Here is a 21260-nt window from a genome sequence, read left to right as displayed (position 1 = left end):
TTTAAATTCTAAGTGAGTTTTAATTTGAAATGTTGTCATTTTTATTTATTCTAAAAGTTTATTTTAATTTGAAAGTGTTGGCACTGTTTTCTTAAATATGTTAGTGTGCTTTTTGCATTCTGCATTTTATTAAAGCTTGTCTATTTTTTAACATGATCTTGGCAGTCGTGTTCTTTTTCAGTTGATATTGGTGGGGATGTTTTCAGTATGTGAATTATTACCCTGCAACAATCAATAAATACCTGAATAATAAAAGCATTATTACTATTATTATTATAATTATTATTATTATTATTATTATTATTATTATAGTTTTAATGGGTGGGACGTATTATAATGCTGCACAGATGACCAATCACATGCGAGCTCTCCTTTGTGGTAACATCCAGTGGGTTGCTATAAAAATAAAAAAAAAACAAAACAAAACATCCAATGGCTGTTTCTGAGGCCAGACATGGCAGGCACCAGTGACATTCAAATGTAAATTAGGGCCACTCACACCTCTGTGAGGTGTTAAGCCCCCCCCCCGCCCGTTCACTCCATTTGTGGCAGTTTCCGGCATAGCTGAAATTCTCTTTAAACTCACAATAATTACAGAGAATCTTTGAAGTTGGTGGGCATTTACGGGGTCGATAATCTGGTTTTTCATGCAGCGGATGTTCTGTTGACCAACGTGTGTCTTTTATGGTGTTTTGTTGACCAGTGTGTGTGTTTTATGGTGTTGCTTTAGTCACTGTGTGCGTACATAAGGTGATCCCGCTGCAGTGGGCCGGCTGCTCTACAGAAGCCCAGAGCCCAAGAGCACGTCAAAAAGTCACCGATACAGTGAAACTGCCATAGAGAGAATCGTGGTGTTAAACAGAAACCCTGACAGGTGCAGCAGAGACCGAGGAGGGTGCCCCCCCAGCTCAGAAACAGACCACAGATAGTGAGCTGCTGTATGAGCCAATGAAGCGCTCAGGAAATACAAAACAATAATGACAACCAATCACTGATGGAATAGGGCGGGCTGTAGGCTGTCCACCCAATCACAGATAAGACCCAATGGTAGTGTAGTCTGTTGAACAAACGTTTTCCCCTAACTTTGGACTGGGGGGGCAAGACGGACAATTGGGTGGGCTGAGTCCAGCCCCGCCCATGCCTACCACCGGCCTCAGTCTCAACCAACTTTACTGCTTCACTTCCTCTTTGTCACAGCCGCTGCTGATTCCAGCTCTCTGATTGGTTCCACAGTCTGTCCATCAACTGTTTTTACACAATCCACCGACAGAACTTGTTCAACTCAACATTTGGATTTAAATGAGTAATATATGAGTTTAATAACTACAGATCAGCTCTGGATCAATGGGTTTTTAATTCAACCGTTAAACACAAACTGTACAATAATCAGTTTAATTCAGTCTGGGTCGATTTCAGTCGATTCATTCATGATTCCTCCAGTTTGACTGATACTGCTCAACCTAAATGTGTCAGTTTCATCTCGTCATTGTTCATCTCCTGCTGTTCAATCATGTCATATATTTGTATTTGAACCTTCATCTGCATCTCATGTGGTGGTTTGGTATTTAGACGATATTTGTAAAAGTCAAAGCACAAACACAGTTCAGACAGATTTAGATCCAACCTGATCAGCCTCAGTTTCCTGTTTGGTTCCTAATGTGGACATGTTTGTTTTCTAATCCTAATATTGTCCTATTTTCATGGCTGTCCTTTGTGTTTTTTCCTGCAGGGCTCCTGTCTGAAAACAACACCACTTCAACAGGTAAGAAATGCATAAAGGAAGGATGTGAAATGGGTTGAAGCTGAACATCCTGGTTCAGGTGGTTTTCATCTGAACAAACTGGAGCCAATGCAGAGGATTCAGGAATGATGGGTTTACAGAAGCTCCACTGAGCACACTCAGCTCCTGTTCCTGACATTTGGACAAGTGTGGTTTTAAAGATCCACAAGTGAAGGAAACACTGACAAACAGGAGCAGACTGAGCCATTCAATTCACTGACTGAATGAATGAGGGATGAACTGAGTCTGTTTTTACACAGAAAATCTGTCAGTGGGACTGAAAACTGTTCACACATGGAAACCATATGTGGTCAATAATCCAGTCCATGTGGTCCAGATAGTGTGTTGGGGTTCTGGACTGGACTCTGACTGGTCTGTCTTATTTCTACAGAGTCTGTCCACTTCAGGTTGGTGGGAGGAGCCAGTCGTTGTCATGGTGACCTGGAGATGAAACGACAGGATGGAAACTGGAAACCAGTGAATGGGCGCTACTGGTACAGGAAGTTAGGAAACAGAGTTTGTGCAGAACTGGACTGTGGATCTGCAGTTTCAATGAGAAGCAGACAGAGGCATTCAAATATAGATAATTGGTCAATCAGATCGGACTGTGATGAATCTGAACTGAGTGATTGTTTTACACCTGATACATCTCTCTATACATTCCTGGAGCTGAATTGTTCAGGTAAGAGCATTAACACTGAACCCTAACCCTTCCACTGTCACTATGGGCTCCAGACTCTGTGGACTCTCAGATCCTGGTCGGTCCAAGACTTCAACTCAGATTTAATGTGAATTCACACAAACTGATCAATACAATCAATCAATAATATCCATGTCCACAAACAGCTGATTGAACATCATGTCACACAGAAGAATCCAAACCAAACACATATGAATGTGAGTCCACTACAGTCCAATAAAATCCACTATATAGTTCAAGCCCCCAGACCCTGGTCTACTCCAGTCCACAAGAGTCCCTTCAAGTCCACTTCAGACTCTAGTTTTATTCCAGTCTTCTTCCATCTGTGTCCACAGACTCTGTCAGACTGGTCCATGGGTCCAGTGTGTGTTCAGGCAGACTGGAGGTCCGGTCTAACCAGTCCAGGTCCTGGTCCTCAGTGTGTGAAGGACACTTGGACCTTCCTGGTGCCCAGGTGGTCTGTAGGGAGCTGGACTGTGGGGCTCCTGGGCTCCACCAGGGGGCGCTCTATGGAGGAGCGGAGGCTCCTGTGGTGCAGACGTTCCAGTGTGAAGGCCATGAGTCTGCTCTGCTGGACTGTGGAAGCTCAGGGTCAGAGAACTGCTCATCTGGAACAGCTGTGGACCTTACCTGCACAGGTGGAGCTTTGACTGACACCAGCTTCTATCAGTTCACTCACTTTGATCTCATTTATCTTTCATTTGTATTTGATCAGATCCTGATGATGTCAGACTGGTGGGAGGAGCCAGTCGCTGTAATGGTACAGTACAGATCAAACATGATGGAGAATGGAGACCCATGGATTATGGTCCTTATTATGATCGTTGGACCCTGAAGGCAGCAGATGTCATATGTCATCGACTGGACTGTGGATCTGCTGTTTCTGGGAGAGAAACTCGTTCTTTTAATTATAAGTGGGTCATCAGCCCCACCTGTCTTCTCTCTACATCTACACTGATGGACTGTGTTAGAACAGATCCTGAGTACACTCGCTCCACCCTGTTCCTCACCTGTTCAGGTAAGTCTACTGATGATGGTCCTGATTCTATCAGAGTTCTTCCATGAGTCCATTCAGGTGTGTTTTATCTGAGCTGGGTCAAACCAAACCCAGTCAGACCAGGTCCACACATTGGACAGTTGGACTGAAACATCAAACACATGGAGCTGAATTCAGTTCCAGTCCATGAACGTGGTCACATGACTCTGCTTTCCAACTGGCTGTTGAACAGCTCAGAAGGACTGAGTCCATTAGTTTGAACTGGACTTTGTGTTGGTCCATGTGCTCTTTTTCCAGCTCTATGTGGGTCTGCTGGACTCTGAGGACACCATGAAAACATCACTGACACTAAACCATGTCCTTAAATGCAGACGTTTGACATGAGCCACATGTTTCCAGTTGTCTGAGATGAACCAGTGCACAGGTCACTGATCAAACACACTGCATTATGGTGCATTCACTGACCACTGGGATTGTGTGTGTGCATCAAACCCACTGCCTTTGAACAGACCCCACTCACACATATTGAATGTTCAGTCTGACTTCAGAATGACTGTGTCTCCACCAGCGCTGATGTTAAACTAACTCTAACCTGTGACTGAGGATCCACAGAGTGGACCTGAGGCCTGTTTGAGTCCAGTCTGAATGTAGACAGCGCCCTCTGTTGGAATCCAGTTCAACAACAGCACACACTCACTGTGTCCTTCAGCTCCACATTCAACACTAAAGGGCCTTTTATTGGTGTGTTCTGTGTTCTGCTCTTTTCTTTGAGGACGTTTTGGCTGTGGTTGAACTGGTCCATGAGTCCTATTTAGTTCCTGTGTCACTAATGACTGACAGGAGGCTTTGAAAGAGTCCACCCTCACACTCCCGTCTGTCCAGGGGCTTTTGTGTCTTTAAACATGTCTGTGTGTTGTTGTGTGTCCACAGACTCTGTCAGACTGGTCCATGGTTCCAGTCTGTGTTCAGGCAGACTGGAGGTCCGGTCCAACCAGTCCTGGTCCTCAGTGTGTGAAGAGGATTTGGACCTTAACGATACCCAGGTGGTCTGTAGGGAGCTGGACTGTGGGGCTCCTGGGCTCCTCCAGGGGGCGCTCTATGGAGAGGGGGAGGCCCCAGTCTGGACCAGTAAACTCCAATGTGAAGGCAATGAGTCTGCTGTCCTGGACTGTAGAAGGTCCAGCTCAGCTAGGAAGACCTGCTCACCTGGAACAGCTGCTGGACTCACCTGTACAGGTACCAAGGGGACGTGACTTTCATATGACAGTGTGTTTGTTTGATTCATGTCTTTGTGTTTCTGCTCAGATCCAGGTGGTGTCAGGTTGGTGGGACAGCCAAGCCATTGCGCTGGTACTTTGGAGATCCAACAGCAGGGACAGTGGAGACCTGTAGAAAACTTCTATAAACGCTGGGACCTGAAGTCTGGATCTGCTGTGTGTCAACATCTGGACTGTGGATCAGCTGTTTCAGTCAACAGAACAGATGATTCTACAGGCAGACCTGTGTGGTTGGTCTCAGTTCCTTGTGTAAAGCTGACATCTGGATTGAGGGACTGTGTTGAACTACATGATTACTATTACCACTCATCTGGTGTGGACGTGGTGTGTTCAGGTACAAATGGACATGAACTGTGTCTGAACTGAATCCTCAGTGACCAGATGGTTCTTACTCTGACATTTAAAGTTACATCTAACACTGCATGAAAAACCAGATTACCGGCCCCAAGATTAAGATTAAATACAGATTCTTTTAAATCTTACCGTCTTTATTTTCTGCTGTGGGCTGAAATTTTCATGGCTTCTGCCTGGACTGTTAGATCTGGTTGGCTGTATGTGTAGTTTCATTGGACTGTTTCATTATGTCTTACAGGCCACTGGAATGAAAATATACAAGTTAAGAAGAGTAAAAAAAATAGATGCATAGGATTATAACAATAAAGAAGCAAAACACAAAAAATATTAAAGTTACTTAATCAACAGGACTCCACTTTCTACTCCATTCAAGCCTGGACTTGCAGCTGGAGCTGCCATTAAGACTGCAGTATGTCGGAATTATGTTCTAAGTAACTGTAAAATGGCCTTGACTGTCACCAGACATTAAGGAATCATGTTCATTTCAAATACTGATCTCACTGACAGTAGGAGTCCAGCCAGAATATTTGCATTTGAAAAGCTCAGTGTCAGCCCCGAAATGATGTTTATGTTGACATTGTGTGTTTTGGTCTGAGGCTCCGCCCATCACCTGTCTGCTAATCACAGAGTCAGAAGCCTTTCAGCATCCAGGTTGCCAGTTCCACTGAACTGCAGCTGGAACATTTCTGATCACAAATGTCTGATGTTAATAAACCTAAAAGGTCTCTTATTATTCCCAAATACATCATGACAAAGTGAGAAATAAAACAAGGAGATGTAGGAGATGACTTTGAAACATGGAGACGGATGAAAGAGGAGAAGGATTTGAAGACCAACTCCGGCTCTGCCTTAGTCTGACCACCGGTAAGAGCCACTGAGAGCTGGGGTTGCGGCTTCTTCACCCGGTCTCTTCTCCCGGGGCTGGGCTGCAGTCCTGGTGAAGAGACTGCCGGTCCGGGACTGGTGAACAGACCGGGTACCAGTGTAGGACTTGGCTCTGTCCATGGTAGCTCCTTGTACTTCAGTGTTTTCTGTGGAAGTGACCTCTTCATGTAGCGGTGTGTAATCCGAAGGGGGGGGGGGGGGGTTCAGTCTGTGTTTCGGTCCGTGGTTCGGTCTTGGGGGGTTGGTAGCTCGGCGTCAATGGTTCGGTTGGGGGGGGGTTCGGTAGTTCAGTGTCCGTGGTTCGGTCGGGGAGGGGGTGTTTGGTAGTTCAGTGTCCGTTGGGGAGGTTTAGAGCAATCATGCGGCTTGTAGTAAAAGTGAAACCTCATGCTCATTTCCCTTTTCTCTATCTCCTGAATCTTTGCAAACTTTCATTTGACTGTGCAGGACATTTGTCCTGCCCTATGATATATTATACTTATGTATAATAAGTCTGGTGATGATTTTTTTGTATGAAAGTTATGGTGTGGTGGCAAGGATTAGTGGAAACGCTAGTAGTAGATGCTCATGCGGGATCTGGCAACCCCTAGCCTGGGGGGAGGAGGAGGGGATACCATGTTCTACAGTATTTTGAATGGGATTGCAGTACCAGTTTTGGCCACAATCCTACATACTGCAGCTTTAAATGAGAAGTCGCTGCGTCATTGTGGGGTGAGTTCAGTCTGTGAAAACAAAATACAAATAGTTCAGAAAAAGCGTACATTTACTTCAATAGAGCAGAATGGATCCAGGCTCTTTAAAATCTGACCCTTGCTCCTTCATACTGTCTGTTGTTTCCTTCACTGTTTTGCAGACGGCACACACCTTCCTAAAAAAATACAAGACAAAAAACAAGTCACTTTGGGGAACAAACACCTCCAGGTTCAAGCAGGTCAATGTGACAGATTCATTACTTTAACCAGTTCCACAAGTAAAACCACACTGTCATACATTGTGCATTTATCTAAGAAAGTCACACAAAGATAATATTCCCACCCGAATAGCACACATCTAATAATAATTAACTGAATATGTACTTACCACAATTTTTGGATTGTGCACAAGCCTTTTTTTGATTCTTGTCCACAGCCGCAGTCTTGTCGGTCATACAGCAGTGTCTGCCTGGTATTCAAGTCAATAAGTTGTTGTCTCACCTCCACTGTAACCTGCTGTGTTGTGTACGACTCCATTTGCATTTGTATACCTCACAGCAGGACCATTTACGCACGAAAACCTCACATAGCCCAAGGGGCTGGGGAGGGGTTATGGCCAAGGCTCTCTAACCAGAGGTTGTGAATTCATGGCAATTCCAAGTGGACAGAGAGAATTTTCTGTGCTGACTTTAAATTCCCACTAGTAGGTGTTAATTTGAAGTTCCAAAGCAATTTACAGTGACGTTAACTTATGAAAACACCACTTTTCACGCAGTGTCATTGTTTTTTCTGTAAAATGTGTCAAATATTGACCTTTGTAATGTCCAGATCCCAAATGAACATCTCCATTTGGACCAGATGAGGCTGAAAACACAAACATATTTCCCATTAGTCTCATTCAGGACAAAAGGACCAAATGTTGACATGTGAGACTCTAAAACCACCACCTTTGTCATTTTTTACCCATAATGCCTTTGAAGGTCAGCTGTGCTCTAAATGACACATTCCTCCATGTTTTCATTGCTCAGTGTTCATCACATCCCAAACTCATGTGGATCAGATCCATCTGTGTCTCTGAGGAGGATGGATTCTCTGACTGCTTGTTTGTGCTCATGTGTGCTGGTTGGTCCAATCATGTCTCTGTGTGTGGACAGATCTGCTGCCTCAGCCCAACATCTCCCTGTCTGACGGGGTCTTTGAGGTCTACCAGCAGGGGTTCCGGGTGCTCGTGGGCTCCGACTTCACCATCACATGCTCCATCCAACCACAGTACCCAGGAGGCTCCTTCCAGCTGATCTCCGACACCAAGAAGCCGCTGAACCTCACTCTGCCAGCTGTCAATCACTCCGCCCACTTCCTGCTGTCTGCCATGGGCTACGTCCACCGAGGGGACTACACATGTGTTTATCACGTGGACGTTTTCAACCACAGCTTCTCATCGTCTCAGAGCCCCGCCCTCTATCTCACTGTCGGAGGTAACATCAGGACAATCGCACACAAACCACCCACAATGCATCAGTAACAGTCACATGACCATGTTCCACAACATTCCCAGTGAGCAGAGTGAACAGGTGTGAGGAGAACCACACTGGTAGAACTGAGATCAGGTAAACCCGGTCCAGCTGAACCTGTCAGAGACTGGGCTGAACCAACAAACACTCCTTTAATCTAAGCTCAGTTCAAACCACAGTTGAGTTTAAACCCAGGTTTAAAACCAGTCCATCCAGTTGAATGTGAAGCCCAGTTAGTGTCCACAGTTCAAGGTGCATCTGTACATGTGTCTGTGTGGTCCACATGTCCAGGGTCTAGAGGGGGTCCACTGGTCTCAGTCAGTCTATGAGCTGCAGCAGATAGAGGTCTGGACCAACACAGTTGGACACATGCACTGGAGTCCAATCTGTCCAATAGGACGAGTCCACTTCAGCAACATCAATCAACACTTTGAAGTCAACTTCAGCTCCGAACTCAACTCTTGGTATCTACAAACCAGTCCGACTAAAACCTGTGTGTCTGAGTTTGAAGGTCCACAATGTCCACAGATTAAAGTCCAACCCAATCCGGTCTGTATCTGACCAGTTGGAGACATTGGTCCTGTTTTTTCATGAGACACATTCTGTCTGAAAAACACAAACGTCTGAACCAGGATTTTATTAGTACTAGTTCAGATCTGTCCATTGGATAATTACTGCACTGAACTAAGGGTTTCAGCTGCAACAAGCAATTTAAGACCAACTGAGGCAACCAGCAACTTCTCATTTCTTAAACAACTGTGAGATAAAAGATGTCCTGTGGTCGTGGAACAGATGGAACTGTTTCAGAGGCATCCAATCATTTGCCTGAAACAAGAAGAAAAAGAAGGACAAGCTGAAATATATAAAACGCCTATTGCCTCCAGTCCCAGCCAGTGGGGTCAGTGTTCTGATGTGGGCTTGGTTCAGTGGGTCAGGTCTTGGTACCATATACTGGTTCCATTAGATGAGGTCATCTCCATTGCCTTCCACCCCTGGCAGGGCATAGGCCACGTACAAGTGAACTCCACCTTTATCCTTGTGAGCTCCTTCCACGATAACTTCATTGTGCGAAAGGGGTTTTCTACACAGCAGTTCCAGGTTTGCCGTGGTCTTCCCCTGCCTCCTGTTCCCTGTAGGTCCCACTCTGGTGCTTGTCTTGTGATGTCATTGCCTGGGTTTCTCAGGGTCTTTCCAGTCCATGGCTATTTCCACAGTCCGATTTCTTCTTCTATTAGATTCTGTCCACTTCTGTCCCACAGTTCTCCATTTGACACCTTGTCTTGCATTTGATCTTAAGGATTGTTCTCATTCATCAGTTGGTCACAGTTTGGACTTTGTCCAGGACTGTCTTTGTGTCTTCCATGTTTCACAGCCACATAACAGAACTGATTTCACATTTCAATTTAAAGCTGTATCTGTGTGCGTTGTGAGGTCTTTTTGTCTTTCCAAACTTGTGTCCATTGGGTGAATGCTGTTCTTGCTTTTACATCAGCTTCTGCTCTGCCTTGTTTGTCAATGATACTCCAAAGGTTCCAGTCTTCCAGGGATCTTTTGTCCACTGTGACAGGATTACTTGATATTTTGTCTAACTGAAGAACTCTTGACTTGATTCAAAATCCTCCTCCTCACATACAAGACCATTAATGGTATGGGCCCCTCTTATCTCAGAGATGCTCTGGTGCCGTACCATCCCAACAGAACCCTTCGTTCTCAGAATGCAGGTCTACTGGTAGTTCCCAGGGTCTGTAAAAGTACAGTAGGAGCTAGAGCCTTTAGTTACCAAGCTCCTGTTTTATGGAATCAGCTTCCAGTTAACATTAAAGAGGCCGACACAGTCTCTACATTTAAGGTCATGCTAAAAACATTCCTATTTGAAAAAGCTTATGGTCAGGCTAGTTCAAACCAGACTAAACCCACAGTTCAGTCTAAGCTGCCCTAGGAGCAAGAATGCTGGGGGAAGTACAGGCACTGAGTCCTATCTCCTGTTTCTGGTTCTACGTACCATTCTGGTCTGCACTTATATTTTTAATATTTAGCCAACTTAGTTTGTGCAGTGCTATTCACCCGATGTCCCCTTTCCCCACTCCCCTCCGGGGGAGTGGCTACTTTTTCAGTTGTAACCACTTGGGAGCCAATGATGGCAGGATCTGCGCTGACCCATCTGTGTCCTGCCCTGTCCTGTGTCCTGACCCCCTCCCCCACCTGTCTGGATGGACGTCCTCGGCCTCACCACTGTGGATGGGCCTCCTCGCCCCTGCCTGTCTCATCCAGCGGGATGGACCCCCCATGTGTCCACCCTACTGCATCCTTGTAGACTAGAACTACATCTGCAAATGGACGTCCATCAGTCCTGGTGCATCTATAGCCTGTCCGTCCATGGGAGTGGATCTCTCCTTCACTGTGGTTCTCCCCGAGGTTTCTCCCTTTTCCCACTGGGTTTTGAGTTTTTCCTTGCCGAGAAGGAGGGTCTAAGGACAGGGGATGCCCTGGACACTACTCATTTTCTTGCTGTTCATTTGACTGTTGTTTACTCTAACTGACTCTGTAAAGCCCTTTGAGATAACCTTGTTGTGATATTGGGCTATACAAATAAAGTTGAATTGAATTGAATTGAATTGACTTTCCTGGATGTATGTGTGGGCTGTAGGTTCAGTTCATCTGTCTTTGTTTGGATCTGTACATGTGTATGAGACAGTCGGGCAAGACCGTCCACAAAGTCTAGGTCCTCCAGTTGTTACCAGAGTGTCCATTGGAGTCCGTTTTGTCTTCCTTTGGTCGGTTCCTTCACGATCCAAAAACTGCCAGGATGAACAGAATTCTTGTCGTACTCCTGTCTGTACATGGACAGGTTCTGAGTGTTGTCCTTTCTGTGCAGTTGGTTCCCTGGTCCATGGCCTTCAGAACGTTGACTAGTTTCTCTGGTATTCCGTTGTGTCTCATGAGTTTCCAGAGTGTTGGACGGGTTTATGCTATCGAATGCTTTTGACCGTCATTGAAGTTGAGTAATACAGGCAGGTTCCACTCTACAGACTGTTCTATGGTGATCCGCTGGGTGTTCTTTGATCAACACCTGACCTGTTGTGGTCAAATCCAGCCTGGTTGTCACGGAGCTTGTCCTCTGCTGCTTGTCTGATCCTCTCTGATATAGGTTTATTTAAAATCTTTCCAGGTGTGGACTAGAGTGTTCTGCCTCTGTAGTTGTTCCCTTTGCTTTGGTCTTCCTTCTTTGGTAACTTGTCCAGGTGTCCATCCTTCCTTCCTTCCTTCCTTCCTTCCTTCCTTCGTTGTCTTCAAATACATGTTCCATGGGCGTTGTTTTAAAGGTTGTTTCTATTGTGTTTCAGACTCGGTGACAAATCTGATCATCAGGGTGGTGGTCCTCGTCCCGGCTCTGCTCATATTTGATATTTGCCTCTTCTTCTTCTATAAGGTACGTTCACATCTTTCCTCAGTGGATCCATTGGACTTCAGACTGAGTCACACACACAGGAGTCTGAACTGGACATGTGTGCTGCCATGTTTTTTCCAGGTCTCTGTGAAGCGAATCCGAATGAAGGCGGAGACAAACGCAATGAGAGTTCTGGAAGAAACATCCCATTTGTAGAGTCCCAGTTGTTCAGTGTGAGTCCAGCTGATATTTGGATCGGCTCAACAGTTTCACAGCTGAACCAATAAACGCCTTCATTCTGTTCTGATGCTTCACCATCCATCAACGTCTCAGCTTCTATTCACAGAGTTTATACACATGTAAATACGACTTCATTCTGATCATATTCTGACTTGTTTTTGAAAATACTTGTTACTCAGAATAGTCCAAAGAGTTCTTCACTCTGTGTATGACGCTTTTATTAAAACAGCAGAACAACATTTATACTGAAATATGACCTTTTATGTGTAAAAATAAGACTTTGATTCCCTGGGCATGATCCTAAAACTCCATCCATGGTTGACTGAAGAGTTAAATTGTGGGTAAATCTGGAAGATCTCCTAAGCCACATCCAGATGAGGTTCCATTTCACCCAGTCCAAGATGAACCAGAGTTTTTGGTGTTTTGAGTGGATCACAGTTTTCTGTCCTACATTTATTGTTCAGTCTTAATGTTTCTTGTGTTTTGTTTATGCAGTACATATTTACTTTGCCATCTTTGAAGAAACTCCTGATTTTGACTGTAGATTGATGCTTCCTGTGTAAATTCCACCATTTTTTCAATTGTGGACTGAATGGAAACACCATTGTTTGTCCACCGACGGACCGATGGACCGACCTGCTGAGATTAGATCTGATCAATCTATTGCCACTTGGAAATGGAAACGGAGAAAAGCTTCCGTTTGTATTTTTTTGGAGTTTTATTTGATCTGTGAGTCAATAAAAGTCTGTAATAAATGAATCTGATCATTTCAATAAAAGCAGGATTTGATTGGACGGTTGTTTGATTGACACAGTTTTGACATTGATTTGATTGATGGTCATGATAACAGACATCTAAGTCTAAATAATACAGACTGAAAGGGTCAATGAAATCCAATTCCTTGGGGTAACTTTACACAAGAAGTGAAGTTGGATGACACAGAAACCACATTAAAGTTCAAATATCTGAATATTAGGAATTATTGGTAAAGTCATAGAATTATTGAGCACATGTCCCTTCTATCTGTTGTATTTCTATCTGCTGTATTTTCTGTCTGCTGTATTGATAACTGCTGTATGTCTCTGTTGTATTTCTATCTGCTGTATTTCTATCTTTTGTTTTTCTGTCTGTTGTATTTCCAGCTGCTGTACGTCTGTCTGCTGTATTTTTGTCTGTTTTATTTCTATCTGTTCAGTTAAGTTCAAATATCAGAACATTAGGAATTATTGAGCCCATTTCCCTTCTATCTTTTTTATTTCTCTGATGTATTTCTTTGAGTTGTATTTCTATCTGCTGTATTTTTATCTGCTGTCTGTCTTTCTGTTGTATTTCTACCTGCTTTATTTCTGTGTTGTATTTCTATCTGCTGCATTTCTATCTGCCGTATTTCTATCTGTTGTTTTTCGATCTGTTGTATTTCTGTCTGCTGTATTGTATTTCTCTGTTGTTTTTCTATGTGTTGTATTTCTATCTGCTATATTTGTATCTGTTGTATTTCTCACATGTTCTGTCCAGATGACCATGGTGCTTGTAACCCATATAATATAATATAATATAACATAATATAATATAATATAATATAATATAATATAATCAGAACTTATGCACTAAATTGTCATTCAGTTCTGTTTCTGATTGTTATATTTTCCTATTAGTAGTAAACAGATTGTTTTTCAAGAGCCAAAGAGTTAACTACCCGGAAAAATGATTGACACACAGCTCCTGACCTATGAGCTGTTGTAAATCAGCACGTTGTCCCGCCCCTTTTCTCTGGAACCTTCCGTTATTGTCAGTTCCTCTTCCTTTCACCAGGAGCTCTTGAACTCAGCAGTACGGACTGAGACGGAGACAAGAGCCAGAATAAAGTGAGAGAAAAGTCCAAAAGGTCAAATCTACCAGTCAGCTCCACCTGTAAAATGGGCGTCGGCAGTGACACAACTCCTTTTTCAGACTCTTATTGTGCGCTTTGCTGGATTTTCCTCCATCGTGAAGCTCAAACTTCACCGTGACCCGCGGGAAAGTAAATTCAGAAATCTGCTCAGAGTTAACTCCAAGAGGTTTCACTCTAAATATTATTGGATTCATTTATGGTCTGAAATGAAGCCAAAGGTTCAGAAATTTATTATTTTGTCGTCCTCTTCGTGGACTTTCTTAGTTGTAGAAATCCGAGGCTTTGAAGCGCCGCCATTTTGTGCCTCCGCTTTATCCCTGGTGTGAATTGGTGAGTGAACTGTTACTCAGACTGAACGGGTGCACCTGTTTTTCATAGAAAACACATTTTCTCATACAAGTGATTGAAATGTGAATGTATTTTATTATTTTTACTGTGTTTTCTAGTAAATTGTTACTTGTGCTTAACAGTCACACATATTGTGCACATAATTGGAAGTATTTACACTGTAAAACATATCTTTTCATATAAGTAATCGATATGTGATGTTGTTTTATTTTTCTGCTGCATTTTCTAACAATGCCTTAAAGAAAAAAACAGATTTAACATATGAATGTAATGTTATTCAAAGTAATGTTGCAGAAGAAGTGTGTAGAAGCCAATAATGTAATAACGACCCATAACGTAATAAATTTGCCATTTTTAAAATGTAATAGGCCAATAACATAATAACTGACCAATAACATTATAAAAGTCCAGAACCAATAACATAATAACTTTTGACCAATAACGTAATAACATATTACGTTATCGGTTGGTTATTACGTTTTTGGCATGATAAAAAAAAAAAAAAAATTCTTTGAAAATGTAATAACTGAGCCAAAAATGTAATAGTACATTAATATCACTGTATTTAAGTTTCATTTATTAGCTATAACTGTGAACCAACCCCCCCCCCCATGTATTTGTCTATTTAAGTTGATGGTTAAAATGATCTCTAGTCCTGTCTGCTGCTCCTTAGCCTTTCAAACTATCTCCAAATGAAATGGAAGCACACATGTTTACACACATAGACAATGGTATGAAATGAAATATATATGACATTTGTGACATGTAACTCACTCTTGAAGATAGTATGTTTTTTTTCCACTGTTAATCCTGTCGAGCCTGAACCATTAAATCATTTATAGAAAGTTCCAATTCTTTAAACCTTTTTTATATTCATATAGAGCCTTTATTGGTCCTTCTGAAGAATGAAAAAAAAAAACAAAACAAACTCATTTCCAGGTATGAGTTTCAGTTTGTATCATATTTGATACATTGCATCTCAATGCTCAAATATTATTTTTGAACAAACAAAAACATAATATAACACAAACATATCTAACAAATTGGTCATTCCAAACATACATGAGAACATTTTCCAGTGCTACTGTCATGCAGCAATGAGAAATCCACCAGTGGAACTGGTCAATTTGGGTACACATGTTGTGTAAAGGTAATCAGTGATCAGTTTTCTTTGGTGAACAGTTCATTTTATTGAAATTCTATGCACATACAATCTTATATATTTAGTGCAGGAGGACATAACATTTTTGAGTGTATTCAAAGTTAGCTGACTGTACCCAGCTAACTGTTGGCTAGTTATTATCATTATTAACTATTACAGTTTGATAATATCAGGGGCTATAAACCTTTTTAAGGGTTTGTCCCATATTTGATCTATTCAGTTTATCCATTCCATTCCACAAAATTTACCAGATGCACGCACACACACACACATGGACGTACGCATACACATACATACACACTTTTCTTTAAAAATGTTTATACCCCCTGATATTATCAAACTGTAATAGTTAATATGCTAATAACTAACCAGCAGTTAGCTAAGTATGGTCAGTTAACTTTGAATACACTGTCAATAATGTTGTATCCTCTTGTACTAAATATATAAGATTGTACGTGGTATATGCAAGAATTTCAAACAAATGAACTGTTCACCAAAGAAAACTGGTCACTGATTACCTTTCAACATGTATACTAGAAAGGAAGCAAGGAAGTTTGGACAACTGAAGAAAGTCAATGTCACACCATTGCCCACTAGTGGTCAATTATGGGAAATCAAAAAATCCTTAACAGTGAAAAAAAATTACTATCTTCAGTAGTGAGTTATATGTCATAAATGTCATATATATTTCATTTCATACCGTTGTCTATGTGTGTAAACATGTGTGCTTCCATTTCATTTGGAGATGGTTTGAAAGGCTAAGGAGCAGCAGACAGGACTAGAGATAATTTTAACCATCGAGTTAAATCGACAAATACATGGGGGGGGGTTCAGTTATATCTAATAAATGAAACTTAAATACAGTGATATTAATATATTATTACATAGACTCAGTTATTATATCTGCAAATATATATATATATATATTTTTTTAAATCAGGCCAATAATGTAATAACCAACCGATAACATAATAAGTTATTACATTATTGGTCAAAAGTTATTACGTTATTGGTTCAGGACTTTTATTATGTTATTGGTCAGTTATTACGTTATTGGCCTATTACATTTTAAAAATGGCAAATTCATTACGTTATGGGTTGTTTATACGTTATGGGTTGTTACTACGTTATTGGCTTCTACAAGTGCATTAGACAGTAACAGTACATGTCTGTGTTTTCCATTGTTTGATTTTCATCTGTTGTCATGTAATATGTTACAACATGTAAAGTTTGTCAGATAGATTGTGAAAACTGAATGTTAGATAACTTATGATGTTTTATGACACTTTCGACAGGTCAGGGTTTTTTTTATTTATATACATATTTGAACTTCCATGGTTACTTTGTTGGGTCATTCGACAGTTGATGGCAAATGATCTCTGATCCTGCTACTGCACGGTGCTGTGTGGTAGGCCCACTGCAACCAAAACCCTTTTATATCATCTGACACCAACTGCCTCTTCCCAAAACACACACACACACACACAAACACACACAAACATACACATTCCCCTGGAACTTTTCGACATTCAACTGGACTCTTCGGACTTTCTACATGTACACGTTCAAACACACAGGAAGTGGACTTGGTGTGGGTTTTGTGTCTTTTTGGGAGCCATTCCCTTAAGAATAAGGTTTTGTGTTGAAAGTGAGTGATTTTCTATGATCCATGAAATGTTTATTGAATTTACATGTGAATTGTGATTTCAGTAATGAGTCACCTTGTGTATGTTTAGATTTAGATCGGGTGCACCCAGGTAAGAGAACTGTAACCACTGTGATTGTGAAAATGGTTGTTACTGACAACTGTTGGTACCAAAAGAGAGAGAACTTTCATTTAAGATTTGTTTCAATTTTTTTTTAAAATAATTTTTTCTAAAAATACAAGCCCGCATTTATAAAGTTCAGCCTTTGTCTGAGTCTCATTCAACTTCCAACTCCTGTGAAGCAGCCGTTCCTTCTGGTCCAAAATCCTATAATTCTATATACTAATCTGTAAGCGTATATCAGCTCTAATCTGACATCCTCATAACATTGAGTGTGCTACATGCTCTTTACAGTAGACCCTGATTTCAATGTAATTGTGATTGATGGATAGACCTTGGCTCTTTTATAAATAAATGTGACAGGACTTTTAACTGCTTTCCAAATCTGCTCATTTATGACATGAGTCCAGGTGCCAGGCTTCAAAGGGTATATTCTTTTTTTTTTAGTTTTAGAAAATTTGTCGAACTTAGCCTTTTCTGGAATAAATTCTCTCCATTTGTCAAAAGGGTTACTTTCATACATTAGCAATATTTTGAGAGCAATTTTTGAGTCAATATTCTGCTAACTTAGTTTGAAAACATTTCACTTACATTGGCCAGAAATCAGATTTTTCAGAGGGTTGTAAATCCTCTGCTGAGAAGCTTAAACTTGTAAAAACGTACAATATTAGATGTGAATTTCCTGCAGCACTAACTTTTCTTCCACAGGTGGACTACAGGTTCAAACCTGTCCAGCTCCCACTAGTGGGACAATGGTGAAGTCTCATGATGCTCCATTTACATAAATCGGGAACAGAACTACTGAACAAAACACTTGCTTTGCATTGCTTTTTTATTGACATTTTAAACATTGTTGACCAGACAACTTTAGCAGGTAAACAAGGAAGAGGCATCAAGAAGTTCTGATCAGGTCAGACCATCGTTAAAGCTGTGATTAACAGAGTAAGAACAATGGAGAATCCACTGCAAATGGAGCTCCTGTAAAAATACATTACAGACCATTTCGGGTGAATTTGTAGAGGGGGGAGTTTCCTAATGTCATCGACTGAAAATAAATGTCATATCTATAAAAACATAACAGCACAAACAAAAATTTTAACGGCACAAACGAAGCACAAATGAATGAGACTGTTTATCCAGAGATTTTCATTGGGTGGGGGGCCAACTTCACAGAGGTATTTGACCCCAGTATCAGGTCAACATGAATTGTGTTTCAACCATTTTTCATTTCACTACGACAACAAAAGCATTTGAACACAACACACTGGTAAATTTGAATTCACTAGTGGAAAGGTTCCTCTTCCCGGCAGCACCTGAAGGCATCATTAGTTCATATTAACCCTTTGATGCCTGACGTCCACATTAGTGGACCCATAGTTGAACTGACGTTCCAAAGGGTTCTAAAGGTTCTATAGTCCAGACCACATGGGTCCAGTCTGTACAGACCCTCAGACATACAATGAACTAAAGGATCATCTGAGTTGGAGAATGTGGACTGATCTGGGATCTGCTACAGTGAACCTCCTAATGCTGCATTCCAGTCCACCTGTAACCTGTGTTTTTCAGACCTTCTACCAGTGAAAATGCACTGGAATGTCAGTCAAACCTGTGACTTCCCACCCCTGAACTCGTACTAGAACCATGTTCTCCCAGTTCCGCACTCTGATGTCACATAACCTGTCCAATAACAATGGCAGTCCCCCATGGGTGTGGTGTTTATGTAAATTATTTATTAAAACAAGGTATTACTCTAATGTTATTTATCCACAAATGTTCTGCATAATCAGCAGCTGTTCTAGCGTTAGCTAGTTTTCAGTCCGTTGAAGACAAGAATAAATTAATACCAAATACGAATCCAAATAAATAACATAAAAGGTAAAAAAGGTTCTCTTTATTTCTGCGCTGTTTTTCCTCCTCTGTTTCCCTCAAATAAGCAAAGAACAAACACCTCTGGGATAGAAATGACTATAAATGAGCATAAGCCCCATACGGTCCACCATGCTGGTTTATTTACATCTAGCTCCCACAATTCCTTGCGCTCAGGCAGTTTGACAGGACTTGCCTGGAACGTCACAAAGTCGTGAGTCGTGGCTTGAAGTCGTGACTTACAGGCTCAAAAACCTGCCTTGAACGCAGCATCCCACCCAGTTATGGGTTTACTGTCCACGATTGGACAAGAGTTTCACAGCTGTATACAAAAAAAACCCAAAAAAAGTGTCCACCGCAAAGGACATTCCATAAAAATATGAAAAAATGCATCTGAAAAAACTGTTGCATCATGATGTTTCCAATATCGGCAATTGTTGAATTAAAAAAAGCCCAAACTTGTCCTTTCCTGGGTCTGAGGAGCTTAAATATCTTCTGATTAAAACCATATTTTTAAAACATTCCAAGTGCATTTGAACTTTAGCCTCATTTTGAGAGATAAAATCAATGTAATTTTTTATTCACAGTTGATGCATGAAAGGGTTAAACTCAGTAACTGAACTGAATCTAGACCCAGAACCACAAATTCAACGTGAGCTGATTTTTATCATGACACACTTCCTGTCTCTCTGTTCCCACAAGCATCATGAGGTGCGATAACAGCATCAGCCAATCAGGTATCTGCAAGTTTACATCTCTGACTGGTCACCATAGCAACCAGGAACCACAGGAACCACTGTGGGATGGGTTCAAGTCTTTGCATCCTGTGATATGGATCAGAGAAGTGATGAGTGTGGGTCAAACAGCACAGCCATTTGAGAGAGTTGGTGTTGTTTGTTGTTTTGTTCCTGTTCATCAGCTCAGAGGTCCAAAGGGAGGTTGAATCCAGACACAAGTTCAGCAGGTGAAAGTCCTATTGACTGCACCGACTCCTGGGACTGAGGTCCAACTCATACGGCCCAGGACAACGTGTCCCACAATGCACTGCAGCTAAAGCCCAGGAAACCACAGAAGCAGCAATATTCTGCCTGTTATTAAATGTTTTGTGTATTTGTAGATCCACTGTGATCTGTAAGTTGTGATGCACATGTATAAATGATAAACTAAGGCCTAATTGATAATTGCAAACATTTTTCTCAAGAACTTTCAGGTTATTCATGTTATGTTCAAGTCCAGTTCGTACATGTAAACATTTTCATTAAGGAATTTTTTTTTTTTCCACTCAAAAACAGAAAACATTGGAGTTGACATTGTTTATCAGTTCTTATCCTATTATTTATATAATTGTACTGGTCCGGCCCACTTCAGATCATACTAGGCTGCATGTGGAACTGAACTAACATGAGTTTAACCCCCCTGGTTTAAAGTGCCTGCTCATTGCTCCTTTGGTTTCAGTGGTTTCCCTGGTGTCGAACACAGGTTGGTTGTCTTTCAGACTCCACATTTAGTGGATTAGACTGTGATTGGACAACAGAAGTGTTCAAAGCTGCTGCTGTTGTAGGTGCTTCGTCCTGTTGCTTGATTCCTTTGGAACTAACTTTAAATCAGGGGTCTCAAACTCAGTTTCTCTCAGGGGCCACATTCAGCCTGATTTGATCTCCAGTGGGCCTGACCAGTAAAATAATAACAGAATAACCGATAAATAATGACAACCCCAATTTTTGTCTTTGCTGTAGTGTAAACCCCCCCCCCATTAAATTATGAAAATACTTACTTTTATAAACTATTCAAACAAAAAAGATGTAAATAACATGAAAAAACTGAAATTTCTTAAGAAAAATACGTACAATTTTAACAATGTTCTGCCTCATCTTACCATTTCTACATGTGCATTATGGATTGGATCTACAAAGACACTGAGGAACAGGCAGAAAATAGTTCAAATTGTGCCTAATTTTTGTTGAGGTTATTCACATTTTATTGTTACAGGACACTTCGTAAATGTAAATATTTTCATAATTTAATGTAATTTAATGAATCCTGCCGACAACGCCAATTTGTTGTGGAAATTTACCGTTCAACTGATGACCCACACAAAGAAAGAGGGAGAAAGTTAGTTAAAATAATAAATGCATTTATTGAGAAATCAATCACCGACAAAGCTCTGTAAGTGAAGTTTGATTAACCATGAAAATATTAAAGATTATATAGACCAAAAATCCAACCACCCCAATGGTGACATCCAAATGACAACCCCATATGTAAATCATACCACTCCATACCAGTCCTTCCGGTTCCAGGGGGGAAGAGGCCATATTGACCTAAGAAAATGATATGAAAAAAATGAAATAAAAACATTTTTAATGCTGCTAATCTGATGTTTTCTCACATTTTAACATATTC

The 21260-nt window shown here is 41.3% G+C and overlaps 2 long non-coding RNA genes across 2 annotated transcripts; both read left to right on the top strand.

The window, feature by feature from the left end:
• Positions 1-3071: 3071 nt before the first annotated feature.
• LOC115412655 (uncharacterized) lies at positions 3072-4462 on the top strand. Its single transcript, XR_003934363.1, has 3 exons — positions 3072-3118; positions 3196-3498; positions 4408-4462. It is a non-coding gene; the product is annotated as an uncharacterized LOC115412655 (long non-coding RNA).
• Positions 4463-4493: 31 nt separating this feature from the next.
• On the top strand, positions 4494-7898 carry LOC115412656 (uncharacterized). Its single transcript, XR_003934364.1, has 3 exons — positions 4494-4713; positions 4783-5088; positions 7840-7898. It is a non-coding gene; the product is annotated as an uncharacterized LOC115412656 (long non-coding RNA).
• The last annotated feature ends 13362 nt before the right edge of the window (positions 7899-21260 follow it).

Source organism: Sphaeramia orbicularis, chromosome 21 (genome assembly GCF_902148855.1).
Source record: "Sphaeramia orbicularis chromosome 21, fSphaOr1.1, whole genome shotgun sequence".
NCBI lineage: Eukaryota > Metazoa > Chordata > Actinopteri > Kurtiformes > Apogonidae > Sphaeramia > Sphaeramia orbicularis.
Note: the sequence above shows the minus strand (reverse complement) of the source record. Positions and strands in the feature narration are given on the sequence as shown.